We start from the raw sequence: 11,424 nt of genomic DNA, 5'->3' as shown, positions 1-11,424 counted from the left end.
CCATCACCTTTTCCAGACATTAACAACCCAAATAACTTTCCTGGTGAATCTTGAATGTGTCCCCAATGTGTCATCTTTCTGATAATAATTAGCCTCATCGTTTCTCTCATTTCTTATGCTGGTTCATGGACTGTCTCTAGTTATTTTTCTTGCCAAGTTTCAACGTGCACAGATTGAAGTGAATAGCAAGAGAAAATCCATGCTGTATCACCATGAGGATTTGTGGGTCACAACATTATGACACCTTTTCCCGTGAGACATGGAAAGAGTAGCGTAGAATACAAATTTCATAGTCTGGATTGAGAGACACAGAAGAGTTCTTGTTCTGGCACTTTTAATTGAGCTCTGCTTATTGGGAATGGTTAAAGAGGCAAAGACCGTGCATTGTGAATGCAGAACAGTTATAAATCTAGAACACAGAAGTGGGTTTTTATTTTCCTTCCTTTGACTATATTCTTCCAAAAGTATTGCCTTGCACCATCAAAATGTATTAAATATAATATAAATGGAGTTCTGATGAAACAACTGTTCCCAGCTCTCCCAGTTCCTCAATTGTCTTTTTTGTTTTATAGAAATCAAAATTAGATTCATATATTCTGTGGAAGTCAGTGACAGCTTTGTTGTATGTTACTTGCAAAAGAACAATTTGGCACATTAGCAGTGTCAGTATGATATTCACATGCAAGCAGCAAGCACTGTCTGGAGGAGGGGGTTAAGATAATTTGAAACAGTCCCTGATGTTCAGCTGCATTACGGAAATATCAAGGGTCCTGCCTTACATAGAGACAGTTCTTGCAGGGTTAGGTCAATTATATGGCAAATTGTTATTCATGGCTGATTTGTCCTGAAGAGCCACTATCCCTTTTGGTCACGTCCAAATCATTGCTCCTTAGAGAGGAGTGACCTGGAGTGGAGATGGTGAAGGAGGGGGTGTGGGGAATGATGGGAGTTTTTCCCTCTTCAGACCAAATTTTAAATGTGATTTTCCTGCTCATGCAGGAATCCCTGTTGTACACAGTATCCCTCCTGTGTTCCTAAGCACTGGAGGCAGAGGGCATCTCAAAGACATTCCAGTTAGAAAGCAGGCGTACAGATCCTTCTTTCTCTCTATGTACATATTAATAGCCATGCCTGCAAGATACCTCAAACATTTTCCCTTCAAAAGATTGTAATTAGGTTTTTTGTTAAAAATACATTAACCTGGAAATTACTGTTGGGCTATTAGCTGATGAACAGATTAACACCTGGATTTAAAAAGTGGGGCGGGGGGGGAGGAATATCACATGAATCTGTTAAAAGTTCATCCACTAATATCACCAACAGTAATTTCTAGTCTGTTAAAAGGGGCCACAAATTGGAATAGGCCATTCAGCCCAGCTGCAATTTTAAGATTATGCTCCCTTGTTCTGGAGTCCCCCACCAGAGAAAATAGTTTCTATGTATCTACTCTATCGAGTCCCTTTATCATTTTAAAGACCTCAATTAGATCACCACTCAACCTTCTAAACTCAAGGGAGTACAAGCCAAGTCTATGCAATCTGTCATCATAATTTAACCCTTTAAACCCTGGTATAATTCTGGTAAATCTGTGCTGTACCCCCTCCAAGGCCAATATATCTTTCTTGAGGTTTGACGCCCAAATCTAAAATGCAGTACTCCAGATGGGGTCTGACCAAGGCTCTGTACAGCCAAAGTTTCACTTCCAAACTTTTGTATGCCAACCCTCGAGATAAATGCCAACATTCCATTAGCCTTTTTGATTACTTGTTGTACCTGTGCACTAGTTTTTAGTGATCTATGTACATAGACACCTAAATCCCTTTGCTCCTCCATAGCTCTCAGTCTCTCACTGTTAAGACAATATTCCAATTTTGCTTTCTCGGATCCAAAGTATATGACCTCACACTTCCCCACATTGAACTGCATCTGCCATCGTTATGCACAATCACTTAGTCTGTCTACATCCCTTTGTAACTTCCTGCTCCCATCTACACAACATACTGTGCCTCCTAACTCAGTGACATCTGCAAACTTGGATGTACAACTGTTTATTCCTTCATTCAAGTCATATATGGTGATATATATGTTCACTGCTGTTCACTGGGTTGTTGTACAGATGATCCTTAAGTTTATTCCTGATAATCAATTCCATTACTTTACACAGAATTGAAGCAAGACTAATAGGTCTGTAGTTCCTTGTATCTGTTTTGTCACCCTTTCTGAATATAGGTATCGTAATAATACGTTTCCTATTTCCTGGTACTGTCCCAGAGTCAATGGACTCCCTCAGAATGATGCCAGTGCCTCACAAATGTCCTTGTTAGTACCTCTAAACATTCTGGGATAAATATCATGTAACCCTTGGGATTTATTTGGTTGAAGCCCTTTTAGCTTGTCTGGGACTTCATCTTATTTATATCAAAGTCCTCAATTTTGCCTTTGTCCTTTTTTATTGTGGGGGGGTGGGGCTTGCTGTTCAGGAGCTCCCATGCAAATGTGTTGAGGAAATAATTATTCAAAATACTTACTATCCTTTGCTCATCCTCATTTCAAACCTATTGGCATTTTTAATGTTCTGATCTCTTCACTGACAATTTTGTTGCTATTGTAGTACCAAAAGGGGTGACAGTAGCTGCCCCTGACATGAAGGCAGCATAAGATGGAGTATGGCACCAAGGAGCAGTAGCAAAATTGAGGTCAATGGGATAACCTTCCAGCAGCTAGAGTCACATCTGATGCAAAGGAAGATGGTTATAGTTGTTAGAGGCCAATCATCATAGCCCCTAGGACATTACTGCAGATGTTCCTCAAGAAAGCATCCTGAGCCCAAACATCTTCACCTGCTTCATCAATGACTTTCCCTCTATCATAGCCAGGAGTGGGACTGTTCACTGACAATTCCACAGTGTTCAGCTCCATTCACAGTTCCTCTGATAGTGAAGCAGCCCATGCCAGCCTCATCCAGGCTTGTCCTGACAGGTGGCAGGTACCATTTACACTATGTTCTGGCCAACATTTATCCTTCAACCAACACCACTAAAACACATTATCTGGTCATTATCTCATTGCTGTTTGTGGGAGTTTGCTGTGTACAAATTAGCTTCCGCATTTCCTACATAACAACAGTGACTACACTGCAAAAAAAGTACTTCATTGGCTGTAAAGCGCCTCTGGGACGTCCTGAGGTCATGAAAGGCGTTATATAAATGCAAGTCTTTCTTTCTTTCATATAAGTGCCAGACAATGATTATCTCAAACAAGAGAAGCCTTCCCCCTAACTTTCAACAGCACCAGTATCACCAGGTCCCCCAGAATCAACTTCTGGGGTGGAGGGGGGGGGGAGGGTCATCATTGACCATAAGATTAACTGGCCCAGTCATATCAACACTGTAGCTATAAATGCAGGGTACAGGCTGGATACTTTGTGACAAGTGGCTCAGCTCATGACTCCACAGAACCTCGCCACCATCTACAAGGCTCAAGTCAGAAGTGTGATGGAACACTCACTACTTGCCTGGATAGGTGAAGCTGCAACAGCATTCAAGCAGCCCAATAAGATCCAGGTCGAAGCAGTTTGCTTGATCGGCATCCCTGCTATTGGATTCAATCTCCACCCCCACCACCACTGGCACAACAGCATGTACAATTTACAGGATGCACTGCAGCAACTCACTAAGGTTACTTCAACAACACCTCCAACCCCTGTGGTCTCTGCTACCAAGAAAGGCAAAAGCAGCAATGTCATGGGAACGCCATCAGGTCCAGTTTCCTCTCTGAGTCACGCACCATTTGGACATGGACATATATCGCCATTCCATATTGTTGGCTCAAAATGCTGGGATTCCCTACCTAATAGCATTGTAGGAGCACTATCAACAACAATAACTTGCATTTATATAGCATAGTAAGATATCCCAAGGTGCTTCACAGGAGCATTATCAAACAAAATCTGATACCGAGCCACATAAGGAGATTATTAGGACAGGTAACCAAAAGCTTGGCCAAAGAGTTAGGTTTTTTGGAGCGTTTTAAAGGAGGAGAGAGAGGTAGAGAGACAGAGGTTTGAGGAAGGAATTCCAGAGCTTAGGGCCTAGGCAGCGAAAGGCATGGCCACCAATGGCGGAGCAATTAAAATCAGGGATGCGCAAGAGGCAAGAATTGGAGGAGCGCAGAATTATCACCGGAAGGAATACAGTGATTCAAGAACCATGAGAAGGCCCATCAGCACATTCTCAGGGCAACTAGGGATGGATAATAAAAGTGGCCTTGCCAGTGTCACCCATATCCCAAGAACAAAAAAAGTACTGTTATATTTTCTCTCTGCGGTTATTTTTTTTCCCTAGGTCTCTTTGCTCCTGATCATCCTTTATACTTGTTTCTCTGTGATCCTATATTCTTCCCAGATTTGTAATCATTTTTCCTCTTTCTTTCACTTTTAATTTATTAATCCACTTAGGTCAAGCTTGTTTAGTCTGAACTTGTTGATCTTAAGTATGTACTTATGCTGAATTTCCAGCATTATGCTTTTAAAGTTGTTCTATTTGTCTTCTATGGAATTGTTGACAATCCCCTCAAAACCATTTGTTTTAATTCTTTCCTCATCTCTTTGATGAATGCTCTTTTGAGCTTGTGGGATAGTAAAAGGGTGTTTTTAACATGCATTAAAGCTGACCTGAGGGTTCTTGATATTCACACAGTGTCCCTAAAGTGGAAGAACATTTCACTGTCAGCACTGATAATCCTCAAAAAGGGTAAAAATGCACAGATTTTTTAAAAATTACAAATCGCCAGTTCCTTGATTCATCTGGTTAAAACATATATTCCAGATACATTTCTGCTTATTCAGAGCACCTTCTGATATATGACCAAACAGTAACACTGCTGACTGATTAGGAGTGGCCGATGAATTATAATGAACATGTTTTTTTGAATACCCATGCCAAAAATCAAAGATAAACAAAGCAAAACTAACTAGCCTTGCATCCTACACTATACATCATTGACCAGTCGTCTTGCTTGACATTTTATTTTCTCAAATTAAAAATTCTCATCCATGTCTTTAAATCCCTTCACGTTCTTGCCCCACCCTATCTCCATAACTTCCTCCAGTCCTACAACCTCCTCAACTCTCCATTCCTCCAACTCTGTTTAACCCCCCTCTCCTTTCACCTGACCACTGGCAGCCGTGCCTTCAGCTGCTTAGGGCCTATATTCTTCTTTGGCTCAGTGCCCATTTGTTTTCCGACTACGCCTCTGTGAAGTGCCTTGGGACTTTGTCTACATTAAAAGCGTTATATAAATGCAAGTTGTTGCTGTTATTGTAGTCCCAGCAGGAAGTATCTTGTTCTGCACAACATTCTATCATCTCAATCAATACTCATTACAACTTCCAATCCCACCTTTCACCATGTATAAAAGAGCACCTCCAATTTTATACCATTTAATAAAGCAACTATTTGTGCAATGCAGCATAGAAGCAGGAGTAGGGCATTTGGACCACTGAGCCTGCTCTGCAATTTAGTTTTTATAACACCGGTCCCCCTCATGTCCTTTAACTCCCAAGTAAATATCTCTGACCCTTTAAAACATCTTAATTGCTTCTGCATCTATGGCATTCTGGGGCACTGCATTCCATACACTCCCAACCCAATGTGTGAAGATTTTTTTTCTGGATTTGCTTCCAGCTCAGTACAAATTTTATTTCTGCTTGTTCTGAATTTCCTTACTACCTGAAACAGATCACTCCTTAATCTCCTCATGTTTAGGCAATATCATCGAATCTTACAACACAGAGGAGGCCATATAACCTAAAATTTACCCAGTCTCTCCTCACAGTTAAGTCCCTTCATTCCAGGTATCATTTGGTGAATAATCACTGCACTCCTTCCAAGGCCATTGTTTCCTTCTTAAGGTGGAGAGCCCAAAACTGACCATGATACTCCAATGTTTTTATATTCTATACCTCTGATGATAAAGCCCAGCATCCCATTAGCCCTTTTGGATTGCTTTTGGCAGCAGTGAGCTAGTTTTTAATGACTGTATCTGTACCCCTAAATCCCATTGTTCATTTATTCCCTTTGTGCTTCCTATTTAGACTGTATGTTCTTGTGGCCAAAGTGTACTGCCTAATGAATTGCATCTGCCATCAATCTGCTCTACTACTTAAACTACCTATGTCTTTTTTGCAATTTTCTGCTTCCTTCTTCACAAATTACAAGACCTAATTTGGTATAATTGGCAAACTTGGATATACTCCCATCTATTCCCAAATCCAGCTTACAAGTAGGGAAGACAAGCTAGGCTCCATCAAAGATCCCTGGATGACACCACTTGTCACTTCCTGTCAGAAAATGTCTCTTTTATCTTAACTCCGCCTCTTACTGCCCTACTGGAGCGAGCCTTTGGCTTGGCTGTGGAATTCTCATCCTACTCCACAGTCCCAGTGAGAGGAGACCAGAGCTCAGGATCTGAAAACTCACTGGACATCCAGAAGGAAATTTGTGTCTGGTGGGTGTGGGTGCCTCCTCTCCCATTGTATGGGTTGTGGGAGCCCATAAAATCCTCTCGCCATATAGGACTAACCATCCTGTTGGTTGGTATAAAGATGGTTATGGCTTTGGAAGGAGCATTCAAGTTGTGGCTGTTAATCCTTCCACTACTTCACATTACTTTCTCCAAGGGAAGAGTGTGAACATGTGTAAACAACAGCTTCCCTACCTATTTCCTAGTCACGTCACAAAGCCGCACCAAAACCATATACCTCAATCCCTTGCCGATTTATATTAATGCACAACATTGGGTTAACACCTTTTACCAAGATTAAGGCAAGGCAGCAGCTGCAATCATGACATGAGTTCTAGGGCATATAGGAACTTAGAAGTAGGCCATTCAGCCTGTTTGACCATTCAATTAAATCACAGCTGATCTGTGTCTTAACTCCATCTTATGATGAAAAGGTGTTAAAAAAAAAACGAAGATTTATAGGAACAGGAGGAGGCCATTCAGCCCCTCCGGCCTATTCTACCCTTCAATTAGATCATGGCTGATCTGTATCAACTCCATTTTATGGTGAAAAGGAATTAAAAACAATACGAAGACTTATAATAACAAAGGAACAGGAGTAGGCCATTCAGCCCCTCGAGCCTGTTCCGCCGTTCAATTAGATCATGGCTGATCTGTATCTTAACTCCATTTTACGGTGAAAAGGAATTAAAAACAATACAAAGACTTATAGGAACAGGAGGAGGCCATTCAGCCCCTCCGGCCTATTCCACCCATCAATTAAATCATAACTAATCTGTATCTTAACTCCATCGTCCGGTGAAAAGGAACCAAAAATGATACTAACTTTAACAACTAATGGTCCCACATTGTGTGACACCAAAGTAGATAATAAAATGAACTTCCATTTGGAGCTTCTGTTCAAACTATGAATACATACTTGAATATTGGAAGAGTTTGGAACTGCAGTGTGAAATTCCTCCACCCCACAGAAGTTTAAAGAGTTAACCATGACGTCATCGCAACACCCGCGTGACGCCATGTGGCGGCTTCCAGAATATTCTTTGGCGTTTTCCCCTTTAAAAGAACTTTTTTTTTTGTCTGCGAAAAATAACAACCCCAGTTTTTGTTTTTTTTTTGTTTAATCAAAGTCCGCAAATGAGATTAAAAAAAGAGCAAAATATGAAGAGAATGCCTGAAGGAACGCTCCGTAACGGATTTTTTTTTTCAAACCGGGACCGGATCGAACCGGTTCCAACCGGTTTGCGATTCTGGCTTTTAGGTAGCAAAATACGCGCCTATTTCATTTCCCCCCCCTCACAAATAAATATTTTAATTTCTTAAGAGGGGGTTATAATAAAATGCGATATTTTACTTGAGCGATGTAATTTTTTTTAACACACACACACACACACACGGTGGTGTGAAAGTTCATCGCTGACGGTGGGTTGGGATTGGTGAATGGGTTTTTTTTTGGTTGGGGGGGGGGAAGTTCTGGTTCTTTTCTTTTTTTTTTCCGCTGGCGGAAGGTAGCCCTGGTCGGGGGCCTGACGGGGTGGACGGGTCCTGGCGCCGCCATATTGCAGCAGTCCCTTGTTGTTCTGTGGATGTGAATGAGTAGCGGGAGATAGATAGAGAGAGAGAGAGAGTGTGTGTGAGAGAGAATTACTTAAAACGCTCCAGCTCCGCCACGTAAAATACCCCTGCAAAAAAAAAAAACACCCACTGAAGGTAAGAAGCGCGGCATGTCAAAATAATAATAATAACAACAATAATAACATCCCAATAACTGGGCGTGGTTCACATGAGGACAGTTTTCTGACTGATCCAGAGCTGACTCCATGCATGGTCCTCTGTGGAAGATACAAACTGGATGCGAACGGAGGGAAACGAGAGGAGGAGGAGGGGGTTGGGGGAGGAGAGAATGGATAAACTGGGAAGTGTTTACACTTTTTTTACACACTCACATTTACACCTCTCTTCCCACCTTTTATTCCAGGTGTTGTACAGTGTAATAATCTCTCACATGCTTTTTTTTTTAATCTTGCACTGGCATTAAGCTTCATAAAGTTCAATCAAAATATTTGCCCTGGTTAATTTTAAAAATGGAAATTAATGTTTACCAATAAAACATACTTTTTTGGGGGGGGGGGTGGGGCTAAAATAGTAACTTGAATTGGAGGCTTTTGTAATTTTGAATGAAATTTGGTAGTTTCAAATATGAATTTATGTGGCAATTGGAAGGGATTCAAACCAAGCATATGTATGTAATACATTAAAGAGGTCCTTTTTTAAACAAAGTTTGGCAACCCATGATATTTGTAGGGGGGGGTAACGATACCCCTGTGCTGAACTATCTCACTGCTAATCCTATTAATTTTTCAAAACTTTACCATTCACTTTGTGTTAAATCTCTTAAAAATTTTGAAAGCATTTGGTAAAGTCTTATCCTAGTATGTCCTGCTATCTTAGGATCAAGTATACTGAATTTTACTAGCTCATTGTTGTGTCTGCTCCTGTATTGTGTAAAGAGTAGAAAATGTGCATGTGGGAGATGCTTCTGGCAGAGCAGTGGGAGTGTTCTTCTGAAAATCTAATGTTTGTTGGTGTTCTGGTAGAGGAAGGATCTATGACTCTAAATTAAAAATACTCTTGCACTGATTCTAGAAATGAGCAGCATAAAGTACTGTATTAAAGTTAACTTTTTGAAAAATGATTTATACATAGTGTATGTAGAAGTAGGTAACTGCTGCTAACATTCAATTGAAGAATGGCTTTAGTGCAGACATTAACCCCCATATGTGAGTATGAGAGCCTTGTTTTCAATAGACTATATTGATTACATAGAATTTCACAGTACAGAAACAGGCCATTTGGCCCAATAGGTCTATGCTGGTGTTTATACTCCATTTGAGCCTCCTCCCACTGTACTTCATTGTGCCCTATCAACATATATCCTTTTATTCTTTAAATAAAAAATCAGAAAATGCTGGAAATACTCCAAGTTGGGCAGCATCTGTGGAGAAAGAAAGTTAACTTTTCAGGTCAAGGATCTTTCGTCAGACCTTTCTGTACCTTTCTCCTTCATGTACCTATCCAGCTTCCCCTTAAATGCATTTATGCTAATTGCATATTGTAATATCATAATCATATGATCAGTATGAGCATGTTAAATGCCATCACAGCTAAGGCTGATTCTGTTCTCCCCTGTCTGCGCTCATGTGTTTCAAACAGTGGTCACTAGATAGCAGTTAAAACTCTGGCCATTTCTTCCTCTTCCCCAATATATATTGCCGCTGGCTGTAGCATCCCTACTGTGGTCCTGGCTGAAATCAGTTAATTTGCCACAGACCAAGTGTTGAATCTAGAACTTTTCTGTGAGTCAGCTATTCTGGATAAACTTGTTGAGCTTTTGGGAGGCCACAACATTTTTCACACTTTTCTCCCCTCTCCTGTGGTGGAGTTCCATGAGTGTTGCAGCTTTCCCAGGCAGTTATTCAGGACAGTGATGTTAATAGGCTGTTGGACTGTGGAGGAAATGACAGCTGGGCCTGACCCTATCCTCGTTTGACATCCCTTCTGTAGCTCAGGGGTGCTTAGTTCAATTGTTGTGCCCCAACTGCTTTTCCAGTTAACTGCAGCTAATTCAAGGCAGACGAGGAATTGAACCTGGGACTTTCTGGTTTTCATGGCTCTGATACATGTCACTTTTACCAACTGAGCCATCAGGGGAGCTTTGAAATTCTCTTTGTAAAATAAAGTTAACCATTTAAAAAAAAGGTGTCTTTAGCATTACTAATTAAACTCATTACCTTTTAGGAATGAGTTCCATAACTTCAACCTAGCAGTCAGATTGAGCAGCTTCTGGTTACTGAGCACTCCCATTTCCATGTGGATAGAAAAATATCAGGCAGACCATTATGTTCGTAGTGTTTCTCGTGTTGACCTATATGCAGCAACCTCAGAGGAATCTATTTAGTTTGTAAGTAGGTGAGAGGTGTTCTCTTGCTCAGATCCAGACTATGCCCATCTGCTTGAGCATCTTGATTTTGTTCCTTTAGATTCTTTCATCTTTTTTGAAATGAGTGTTGCAATCACAAGCCCAACCTTTTTTTAAAAAAAAAAATAACCTGCCTAGATTGATCCTAAGATCCCTCCCCCCCCCCCCCCCCCCCCGAAGACGCTGACTTGTCCCTAGGCTGGCCACCTTCCAGTATTTTGGCCAAGTGCTGCTCTTCATGTGAGACTAAACAGTTGTGTTGGCAGGCTATTCAACTGTAGGAAGCACCACAACTGCATCTGCCTTCAGTCATGCACATGTGCAACAGACTAGCAGAGATCACTGGATCATGGTGATTCTTTTCCCTCACTTCCCCTGCTGAGCCCTTCAACTACCTGCCTGAGATCAGCTAACGCAAAAAGTTCAGATTTATGTTTTATCCACCATTAAGGCAAATAGTCCTTTTTAAAGCTCAAACAAGACAAACCAACACTTGAACAATGGAAGTGAAAATAGTTGCATGGGCTGCAAGGATTGCATTATCAGGGCTTGGCTGCACATGCTTGTAGGACCACATAGGAACAGGAGTAGGCCGTTCAGCCCCTCAAGCCTTTTCCGACAGTCAGTTAGATCGTGGCTGCTCTGTATCTTGTCTCCATCTACCCACCTTGGTTCCATAACCCTTAATATCCTTGCTTAACGAAAACCTATCAATCTCTTTGAAATTTTCAATTGATCTAAACTCAACAGCTTTTTTGGGGAGAGTGTTCCAGATTTCCACTACTTTGTGTGAAGTGCCTCTTGTTGGACGTCCCAGCCTTGTGGTAACTTAATGAACATGAACATTTACTTAAGTTTGTTTAATGACTGTCGCAAAATGATTTTGAAACTTTCTGTCTCTGGGACCCCCACATATATTGATT

The 11,424-nt window shown here is 41.1% G+C and overlaps 1 protein-coding gene across 1 annotated transcript in view; it reads left to right on the top strand.

The window, feature by feature from the left end:
* Positions 1–8,033: 8,033 nt before the first annotated feature.
* LOC137305678 (SUMO-conjugating enzyme UBC9) overlaps positions 8,034–11,424 on the top strand; it is a 39,680-nt gene continuing 36,289 nt past the window's right edge. Inside the window, exon 1 of the mRNA XM_067974581.1 lies at positions 8,034–8,232. The gene's annotated coding sequence lies outside the window, so the exon portion shown is untranslated. The remainder of the gene's footprint in view (positions 8,233–11,424) is intronic.

This window comes from Heptranchias perlo, chromosome 40 (genome assembly GCF_035084215.1).
Source record: "Heptranchias perlo isolate sHepPer1 chromosome 40, sHepPer1.hap1, whole genome shotgun sequence".
Taxonomy (NCBI): domain Eukaryota; kingdom Metazoa; phylum Chordata; class Chondrichthyes; order Hexanchiformes; family Hexanchidae; genus Heptranchias; species Heptranchias perlo.
Note: the sequence above shows the minus strand (reverse complement) of the source record. Positions and strands in the feature narration are given on the sequence as shown.